Genomic DNA, 10,728 nt, shown 5'->3' with positions numbered 1-10,728 from the left:
AAGACTGTGTTTCCATCCCCACCTGCGGAGGCTTAGCTCCACACTTGGTTACAGAGGTATTTGTCACTGAGTTTACGTTGTGGCTTCCAGGCACGTGGCAGCCCCCGGGAGCTGGGGCTTCTGTTGATTTAGTCCATCCTGCTTCCCCAGGGCCTGGCTGTGGAAAGGGAACAGGGGATGTTCTGTGAACTGGGTGTTGGAGCCGTGCAGTCTGGGCAGGAACTGTTATGCCCATTTCACAGGTGAGCAGCTGAGGCTGAGAGGATGCCGAACTTCCAGCATTCCCACAGGAACAGCACGGGGGACTGACCTCCCGTCCAAGCGCTGGCCCTGGCCCAGAAGCAGCTTGGGAAGCAGACAGATGTGCTGGGCGTGCCTGGTCCTTGGGGACCCCGGGGCTGTTGCCCGGCCCTGGACTGAGCCTCTCCCCAAGCCTGGAGTAACACGCCTGCCTGGTGGGAGCTTTCAGGAGGGTGGCTGGGCACTGAAACCCCTCAGTGGTCATCGCGAGGGTCGTTAGCCAGCCGACCACACAGGAGCCCAGAGACTTTGCCAGCCTCGGTGAGGTGGGTGCAGGCACCACGTTTGCACATGTGCTCCCTCAACCACCATTCACAGCCGTAGCAGCAGGAGCAGAGGGTTAGCCGGCAGGGGAGAGGTCGTGGTGACGCCTGGGGCTGGTGGGCTTGAGCTGGAGATGGCGCAGGGGACCCTCTGTGGTCACTCAGATCCAGAACCTCCAAGGTTGCTCCTAATGGGAGTTCGAGGAGTGGAGGGGATGGCGTCCTTTCCCCCTTCTTCCTCTTGGGGTTGACCCCTCCTGCTTTCATTCATTCATTCATTCACCATGGTAAAATACACATAACATGAAATTTACCACTGTAACCATTTTTCATGCTGAACATTTTTTTTTTTTTTTCTTTTCTGGCATGCGGGCCTCTCACTGTTGTGGCCTCTCCCGTTGTGGAGCACAGGCTCCGGACGCGCTGGCTCAGTGGCCATGGCTCACGGGCCCAGCCGCTCCGCGGCATGTGGGATCTTCCCGGACCGGGGCACAAACCCGTGTCCCCTGCATCGGCAGGCGGATTCTCAACCACTGCGCCACTGGGGAAGCCCCATTGTAACCATTTTTAAGTGTACAGCTCAGTGGCATTAAGCACATTGTCATTGCTGTGCAACTCTCACCCCTATCCATTTCTAGAACTTCCCATCTTCCCAAACTGAAACTCTGTCCCTATAAACACTCATTCCCCCTCCCCTCCCCCAGCCCCTGGCCCCCACTGGCCTACCGTCTGTCTCTGAATTCGATGATTCTAGAGACCCGTGGGATCACACCATAACTGTCCTTCTGCGATGGCTTATTTCTCAGCACAGTGTTCTCCATGTTCATGGGTGTCCTAGTGCCTGGGCCCCTCTTGCTTTCTGCCTAATCCCAACCCCCACACATGGGGGTGGCCTCCCAGAAGCCCACATGCCCCTTCGGGTCTCTCCCGAGTGCTGCTCAGACGGCTGTTTCACACCTTCTCTCACCCTCTGCTCTTGTTTCAAACCTCCATCGCCCCGCCCGCTCTGTCAACCCAGGTACCACTGAGAAAAGTCACTCGAGATGTGACAGTGACAGAAGCCCATCAGAACCTCTTCCCGCCTGAAGTCTGCTCACTGCCCTGCACCAGGAGCTGGGAGCTGCCCTCCGTCTGCTGCAGGGCTGGGCCGAGCCCTGCTGACCCCACCCACGCCCCAGCACTGGCCCATCACCCCCAACTCAGAGATGTCGGTCCTGCCATCAGCGTCCCTCTCCCTGAGCATCCCACCCCCCCGCAACGCACCATGGCCACCAGGACGCAGCATGTATGTAGTGAGGGTACAAAAATCCTCACTTGGTTGCTGAACTGCAGCCGCCACTTCAGTTTCTTTCCAGATCTTCCAGCAAGCTCCCTGAAAGCCTTCTCTGTGCTCCCATCCCCCCATCTCCATCTCCACCCGCCCCCCGCACCCCCATCTCCGTCCTCTTCCCACTGCTGCCTCCTTTGGAAACCACTGACAAACAAGTGGAATGAAAAACAGAGATGTAAGTGTAGGAATTTCCTTTGGCTGCCATGACAGATCACTGCCAGTGGGGCGATGAAACAACAGAAATTGATTCTCACGGTTCTGGAGTCGACACGTCCAAAATCAACGGGTTGGCAGGGTTGCGCTCCCTCCCAAGGCTCTAGGGAGGATCCCTCTCACCTCTTCCAGCTTCTGTGGGCTCCAGGCATTCCTTGGCTTGTGGCCACATCACCACAATCTCTGTCTCTGTGGTCACATGGCCTCCACCTCCCCTCCCTTGGTCTCTCCCTTGTGTGTCTCTTATAAGGACACCTATCATTGGATTTAGGGTCCCCCTGGATAATCCAAGATGATCTCCTTCTCTTGGTTATGTCTGCAAAGATCCTTTTTCCAAATAAGGTCACCTTTACATGAACTGGGGGTCAGGATGTGGACATATTTTGGGGGACCACCACTCAACCCATTGCAATAAGCATCACCCCTGATGAAGCAGGGGACACATGCACCTCTGATCCATGATGTATGAGGGAGGATGGCGTAGAGACGCCTGCTAGTAGCAGATCCTGCTGCCCCCGTTGGCTGACCATGATCCAGGCCTGGACCAGATTGTGGGTCACTTTCCAGGAGAGCCCCTCCCATCCCTGGGGCTGGCTTTGAAGGGATGTTCCTGGCTCCCCACCCCACCCCGGGCCCAGGAAGCTGGCTTCACACCTTTCCCTTGCTTCCAACATAAGCAACTGATGCTGAAAGCTCGGCCTCTGTGTACCGGTGCTGAATCAAAACTCGGAGACAACGTTCTGGGTGAAGTAGAAAAGAATATCTTCATTGCTTTGCCAGTCAAAGGGGGACCCAGCGGGATCCTGCCCTCAAAAACTGTGTGTCCCAACCCGGAAGGATTTGGTAAGGCGTTTTATAGCAATGGTTCAAGGGCGGGGTTGCTGATAAGATTAGGGTGTGGGCGGGGCCTGAACTCCTTTAATCTTGTCTCGGATAATCTCTGGTTCCTTTGATCTGGCCTCAGGTGGTCTTCTCTGAATGAAGAATGCTGACATCTTCTATTCATTGGGGGTTTTAGTTCTATAAAGAGCTCAAAAGACATTGTGCTGTGCATCCCTTGAGGGGGAACCAGGACCCTGCCCCAAGGCTGCACTATTGTTTCTTGGCTGCTCCTCCCTTGTCTCTGCATCCCCTCCCTTCCCTGTTCGAGAATCAGCCCTTTGGGACTCAGGGAAGGTCATGGAGGATGCAGTCTGTTCCCTACAAACAGGAAACAAGGAGGCGGTGGGGGGACTCGGAAAGGCTTCCGTGCCCTGGAGCCCCGCTGGGTCACCTGCTTAATTTCACAACCACCTCAGGAAAGCCCATGAGGTGGAAGGGATTTTATGTCCATTGCAGGTACTAGTGAAGTAGCGATGTCTAAAAGGAGAACAAAAATTGTCAAAATCAGCTTTCCCCCCCCCATTTTTCACAAATCAGTTTTTTTTCCACGTGCTTTTTTTCCATTAAAGTAAATGAAGGAAAAATGTTCTTCTCTTTCCACTTTGCATCTTTCCTTTGAATGAATGGGAGCTTATTGTGCCCTCGGGATGGAGGCAAATGGGCAGGGGAGACATTCAGGCCTGCACGTCCCACACGTGGGTGACCTGGATGGGGCAACTGGGCCTCGGGGGTGAAGTGAGTGGCTGTTTGTCCCCATGGACAGAACAGAAGGGGGATGCTGACAGAGGTCAGGGGAGCGGCCTGGGGTCACCGGTGGGGAGAGTAGGTGGCCAAGTCCAGCCTCAGACCTGGGACTGTGGCTCCCACTCCAAGTCCCCTCACTTGCTGCTGGCTGCCGTGTCCTGTCTTTTGGGGGAGGGGACCCAGCCCACCCACCAGCTGGAACCTGGAGCCTCAGCTGCTGCCCTTGGCCTGGATCCCCACCCTCACCCCCCACCCCACCCCGCGCCAGGCAGGGCCGACTTGGGCGTGGTCTTCCCTGATGCTCCAGGAAGCCCTATCACTGGGATCAGAATCTGTGCCCTCCGAGAAGCGGGAAGAGGGCTGCAAAGGTCAAATGTGCAGAGTCTGGAGGCGGGCTGACCCGGGCCACAGACTCACCAGCTCCTGTCCAGGGGAGGGCGAGATTTGCAGGGACTTGGAGGAACAGAACAGGGGTCCCCTTGCCCAGGAAGTTGAATACCGAGCCCCCAAGAACATCACAGGCTGCAGCTCGGGGTGTGTGGTGGGCTGGTGGAGCCGAAGGGCTCCTGATTGTGGATATTTATGGTTCTCTGAAATCTCTTTTAAGCTGGGGTCCAGAGTGCAGAGACCACATGCCAGTTCTGCCGGTGGTCTAACCTTGGCTTAGTGACCTGTGCTCGCCTTCCACTGGGTCTGACCATCACTCCCTTTGTACCATCACCTCCCGTGGGAGTCGGTGGTTGCGGTCATGCCATGAAGGGCACTGGGACGGTGTACAGCATCTGCTCAAAGTGCCTGGCCCTTCTCCCGCCTTAAATACTGGCCAGTCCTTGGGGGTGGAGATGGCAGAGGCAGAATCATGGCCCCCAAGATGTCCATGTCTGTTATGGGTTGAATCACGTCCTCCAATAGAAGGTACATTGGAATCTTCACCCCAGGACCTCAGAATGTGACCTTATCTGGAATAGAGTCTTTGCAACTTTAACGAAGTGAAGATGAGGTCATTAGGGTGGGCCTTAATCCAACATGACTGGTGTCCTTATAAAAAGGGGAAATTTGGACACACGTACATGGAAGGAAGATGATGTGAAGGCAGAGGACTGAAGTGATACACCTGCAAGCCACGGAACGCCAAAGATCTCAGGTAACCACCAGAAGCAGGGAGAGAGGCCTGGAGCAGACGCTTTCCTAGCACTTCCAGAGGGAGCTCAGTCAGGCCGACACCTGATCTCAGACGTCCTGCCTCCAGAGCTATGGGACGGTGTATTTCTGTTTTTTAAGCACCCCCAGTTTGTGGCACTTTGTTATGGCAGCCCTCGGAAACAAATACAATGTCCTGATTCCCAGAACATGTGAATGTTATCTTACATGGCAAAAGGGACTCTGCAGGTGCAATTGAATTAAGGGTTATGAGATGGATATTATCAAGGTGGGCCCCAAATGTAACCACAAGGGTTCTTATAAGAGGGAAGCAGGAGGGTCAGAGTCGGAGGAGATGTGATGCCAGAAACAGAGGTTGGGGTGATGCAGGGCCACAAGCCAAGGAATGTGAGCGACGTCTAGAAGCTGGAAAAGGCAAGGAAATGGACTTCCCCCTAGAGCCTCCAGAAAGGAACACAGCCTTTGACTTTAGCCCTGAAGACCCCTTTCAGACATCTGACCTCCAGAACCATAAGATAATAAATTTGGGTTGTTTTAAGCCACTGAGTTTGTGGTTACTTGTTACAGCAGCCGTAGGAAACTAACAGCGTTCAATATCCTGGTATCACTGGCTGGCGGATGATTGAGAATCTTGAAGTCTGTGGGTGTGAGTTCTCTGGATCCTGGTCCACGGCTGGAGAAGGGGCAAGCGTGGGAGGGTTGGGAAGCATGCCGACACCAAGTGGTGGTAAGGCTGGGTGGTAAGCACTGACGAGAAGGTGTGGAGGAGAAAGAGCTGTGATGATGTGGCACCAGTAATGTGGACCCTTGGAGACCGAGGTGCTCCCGTTAACCCCTGTCCCTGTGGGGAAATGGATTTATTTTTCCTTCTCAGGACTGAGGCCCCCTTCCTCTGAGAGGGCCACCTGGGTTTCCCCTTTTCTCTGGGTTTCAGGTGGGTTCATGGGTTGACACGTGTCCCAGGCCAGCCACAGCCCATTGCATCTCCTGCCCAAGGTCAAGGTCTCAGGAGTGCGGCTCAAGTCAATGGTGACCCACCTTCTTCCGGGGCCTTGGGGAGTGCTTGGTTCTCAGCAGGAAACCGAGGCCAGAGGTGCTGGCGGCATGCTTACCCTCACGTCTGGAGTTGGCCTCAAAGGTAGTCCACCAAGGAAGGCAAAGAGGAGAGACCAGGAGAAACAGACTCCTGATCGTGCCAAGATCCAGCTGTGCCGGAAGCAAGCTTGCCCAGCACATTTTGACTGTGGGTGTCAGTGGCCCTCTGGATGGAGTGGGCTTGATCTTGTTTACGTAGGTCCTGCCAGTGGGAACTGAGAGATTCCTCGCTGATGCAGAAACTACTACCCGGGAGCGGGATGCTGCATATGGCCAGCCTAATGTACGGGGTTGGTGTGGTCTGTGTGGGCTGTGGGCAGGGAGTTTCCCCCCATGGCCAGCTGGACATCAGCAATCCCTGATGCAAGATGGCAAGCTGTTGTGAAAACTTTCTTGCGAAACTCCATTTATGTGTTTTGCTCACACTGTATGCTGCCTGGGGAAGGAGCCTGTGTGAGTTTGCTTGGGAGGCCATGACAAATACCACAGCCTGAGTGGCTTAAACAATAGGAATTTATTGTCTCCCAGTCCTGGAGACCAGAAGCCCAAGATCAGGGTGCCAGCACGGTTGGTTCCTCCTGAGGCCTCTCTCCTCGACGTGCAGACGGCCGTCTTCTCCCTGTGTCCTCACAGGGTCGTCCCTTTGTGTGTGTCTGTGTCCTGGTTCCTCTTCTTATAAGGACACCAGTCATGTTGGACTAGGGCCCCACCCCAGTGACCTCATTTCCCCCTAATTTCCTCTTAGGAGACCCTGACTCCAAATACAGTCACATCCTGAGTTGCCGTAGGTTAGGACTTCAACATAGGAGTTTTGCGGGGGACACAGTTCAGCCCGTCATGGAGCCTTGGAAGAACGGGTAGAAAAGGTCGGGATTTCAGAGGCTTCTGGGGTCTTGAGTAAGGTGTCACAAGAGCAAAACCAGCATCCTGGAAGCTGAATTATCTGAAAACAAGAATCATACAGCTGTGCAGAGAGAGGTCCTTTCCACCAGGGGTTAGCATCCAGGGGGCTGAGAGTCACGCGACCAGAGCCCGTAGGAAGCACTGAGTCCCCTGCTTCAGGCCCAGCTTCCAGCAAAGGCAGGGGTCCTGCCAGCTGGCCAGGGGAAGCCCCCCAGTGCACGCTTCCCACCTGAGAAGCTGGACGCCATCGGTTCCCTCAGCTGTGACCTGGGGACAGTGACCAGGTGAGCCCTCTTGGGGAAACAGAAGTCAAGTCCCAAAGGAACTCACCAATTCACAAATACAGAATTAGTGCTTCTTATTACTCAGCAACCACCACATAACCCAGACTGTGGGGAGGTGGTCCCACGTGGCAGCCACGCTGTCGTGGATTTCCAGCTGCGTGTACACAGAGCTAACGCTCCAGCTTCTGTGTCGTCTTATCGTGAGTGGACAGACGCACCTGTGTCCGTAGTGCCAGTGAACTTAGGCGATGTCCTCGATTTTCATGATTCTTTCTCCGTCCCTCCGCGGTTGCCTGGGCAGCGCACTTGTGATAGTTTGTATGGTTTATCGCATTCCTTGGAATTCCCAGGAAGGTTAGGCTCAGCTCTGTCCTCCGTTCTGCTCCACCCTAGAATGTCACATGGGGGTTGGGGGCACAGAGCCAGACGTGGCCGGGAAGCCTAGGGCTGGGGGGGTTGGAGGGGATCACGGCCTGTGGTGTCATCCGAAGGACCACGCCTCAGCTTGGATTGCAACCACGGAGGTGCTGGAATGCCCATGGTCCGCAGGGCAACCGTGCTTTTAAGGGAGTTGGCAGCCGGCCGAATCCCAAACCAGGCCAGTCAGCATCTGCAAGCTCTCACTCCCTAGGAGGTCGGGGGGGAGTCCTGACTCACATCTGGCTCCACAGGAGTGTAACTTCCTTCAGACTCGGAGAGTCAGCAGATTCCATCCCCTTGGTTACAGGATTCGTTTGGGAGAAGGTACTTAAAAGACTAGAATCCAATTTATCCAACAAGAGTCCATTCCAGAGTTTTATGGGAAACACGGACGAAAAGGCACTCTCCCCCTGGGGTGGTGAGCAGGGGCGATGGAAGTCTGAGAGGTGGGACCCATTGTACCAGCATCAGGGAGACCCTGCCCCAGAGTGACGTTCACAGTGGGTATCAGAGCCGACGAGAGAAACAGGTTCCCGGTGACACCTGCCTCCACCCACACCTGAAGCCACAATAGTTTTTGGAGTTTTTAGTTACAAGAGCCAGCGAATTCCTTTTCCCTTTTATCCAGTTTGAACTCAGTTTCATTCACTTGCTGCCTAAAGCATCTTCACTTTTTTTCCCAGGTAATTCACAATTACCTGAATGACAATGATTCAGGTCTGTTCAGGTTCTTTGGTTGAGGTGGTCGTCCTCAACCCTGTCTGACTTAAGAGAAAAAGAGAAGAAAGAGAGACGCTGATCGGAAGGAGGTTAGGAAGCTGACGAATTGCTTGGTGCCTGGAGGTGGGGCTGGACAGACACAGGAGCCACTCAAGGGTCAGAAGTGGCCGAGCTGGGGGCACATCTCTGTGGGTTACGTGTCTCAAGATTCAGTTCTCTGGAAGCGCATATGATGGGCAACCTGAGGCCGGGTATGAGGTTCCTGTGGCTGCTATAACAAAGCCCACCAGCTGCGGGCTGCAACCACAGCCACACAGTCTCTCGCAGTCTGGAGGCCAGAAGTCTGAAACCAAGGTGCTGGCAGGGTTCGTTCCCTCTGGAGGCTCTGAGGGAGAATCCTGGCTTCTGGAGACTCCTGGCAGCCCTGGGTGGTCCTTGCTTGCATCACCCCAAGCGCTGCCTCCATTGCCACGTGGCCTTCACCCCTCTGTGTCTGCCTCTTCACATGACCTTCATGTCAGGGCACCAGTCATTGGATTTAGGGTCCACCCCAATCCTGTATGTCCTCATCTCAGCTAGACACATCTGCGAAGACCCTATTTCCAAATAAGGTCACATCTGGAGGTTCTGGGTGAACATGAACTTTGCGGGGGGAACGTTATTCAACCCGGCACAGGCCATCCCCCCACCCCCACTTAGCTATATGAAGTGATGGGAAGAGATGTTTATAGAAAGAGGCCCCTTTGGTTTCTGTGGCAGAAGTTACCAGATTTACCCACCCATCAAGACTGGGAGGCTGGTACAGGAGTTATGGAAAACAGTGATGAGGTGCCTCAGAAAATTAGAAACAGGGCTTCCCTGGTGGCACAGTGGTTCAGAGTCCGCCTGCCGATGCAGGGGACACAGGTTCGTTACCGGTCCGGGAAGATCCCACATGCAACGGAGCGGCTGGGCCCGTGAGCCATGGCCGCTGAGCCTGCGCGTCCGGAGCCTGTGCTCCGCAACAGGAGAGGCCACAGCAGTGAGAGGCCCGCGTACCTCAAAAAAAAAAAAAAATTAGAAACAGAATGCAGAATGACCACTTTTGCACATTTATCCCAAGGAAATGAAACCAGCCTCTTGAAGAGATCTGCACCCCCATGTTCATCACACATCACTCACAATAGCCGAGATATGGAAACAAGCTAAGTGTCTGGATGGATGAATGGATAAATATGTGGTGTCGGCATAAAGTGGAATATTATTCAGCCATCAAAAGAGGGAAATCCTGCCTTTTACCACAACTTGGATGAACCTGGAGGACATTGTGCTAACTGAGATTAAGCCAGACACAGAAGGACAAATCCTGGACCATCTGACCTGAATGTGGAATCTACAAAAACCAAACTCATAGAAGCAGAGAGTAGAACTGTGGTTGCCAGGGGCGGGGGGTGGGGAAAGGGGGTCAACACTGGACGAAGGGAGCAAACTTCCTGTTATAGATGGATAAGTTCTGGGGATCGACTGCCCAGCACGGTGACTGCGGTTAACAGTATTGTCCTGCACACTGGAAAGCTGCTAAGAGAGTGGATCTTATGTGTTGCCAGAACACACGGCATGCAGTGAGGAGGTGAGGGATGTGTTAAGCTCAGGGCAGTAATCATTTCACGGTGTATGCGTGTATTAAATCACCACATTGTACACCTTTAAAAAAATCCCATGGTACAACCGGAAAAAAAAAAAAAAGACTGGGAGGCCATTCCTACAAGGGAATCCTGGTTCATGTAGAAAAGGGATTGGATGTGAGACCACCCCAGAGAGCAAGGCCATCGGCACACGCCCCCTCCTGATTCACACATTCCCCTCACGCCCAGCATCTTGGAATGTCCTGGCACTGCCTTTTCCGTGGGTGTCTCGCTTCCCTCTGGGTCCTCTCTGGGGCCGTGGTGGGGGCAGGGTGGGACTCCCATGACAGAGTCCCCCCATTTTCTGCGGTCTTCGGATCTCTCCATCTACCTTAAGCCGAGGGCTCTGTCATTCGATGTCCCTCCAGACCCCGCCCTGGTGAGTTTCAGATTCGTGTTAAGGGCCCTCAGACTCCCAGGACCACATCCAACCTTGTGCGATTTCTATAAACACACGCATACCGACCCGTTTCACTTGGTCTTAAGTAACTTTGCACCCTTTACTGTGAAGCACTCCCCCCAACCCATCCCCATGACAGTCACCCAGATGTTTACTCATTTGGGGTATGGAATTCCCACCCTTCTCTCCACCCACCCTGGCTCTGGTGGGATCTGCAAGGTAAGGATGACTACGGGGTCGACATGGAGGGGATTACGAACTAGTTCCTTAGCAGAGCTCCCCCAGGAAGGCAGCAGCTCCTCAGGGAAGGGAGGGGTGGCCGCAGACAAGGAGGAGGGGAAACCTTCCA

This window comes from Mesoplodon mirus (assembly GCF_964341445.2).
Source record: "Mesoplodon mirus genome assembly, chromosome: 7".
NCBI classification, from domain to species: domain Eukaryota; kingdom Metazoa; phylum Chordata; class Mammalia; order Artiodactyla; family Ziphiidae; genus Mesoplodon; species Mesoplodon mirus.
This window is presented reverse-complemented; position numbering follows the sequence as displayed.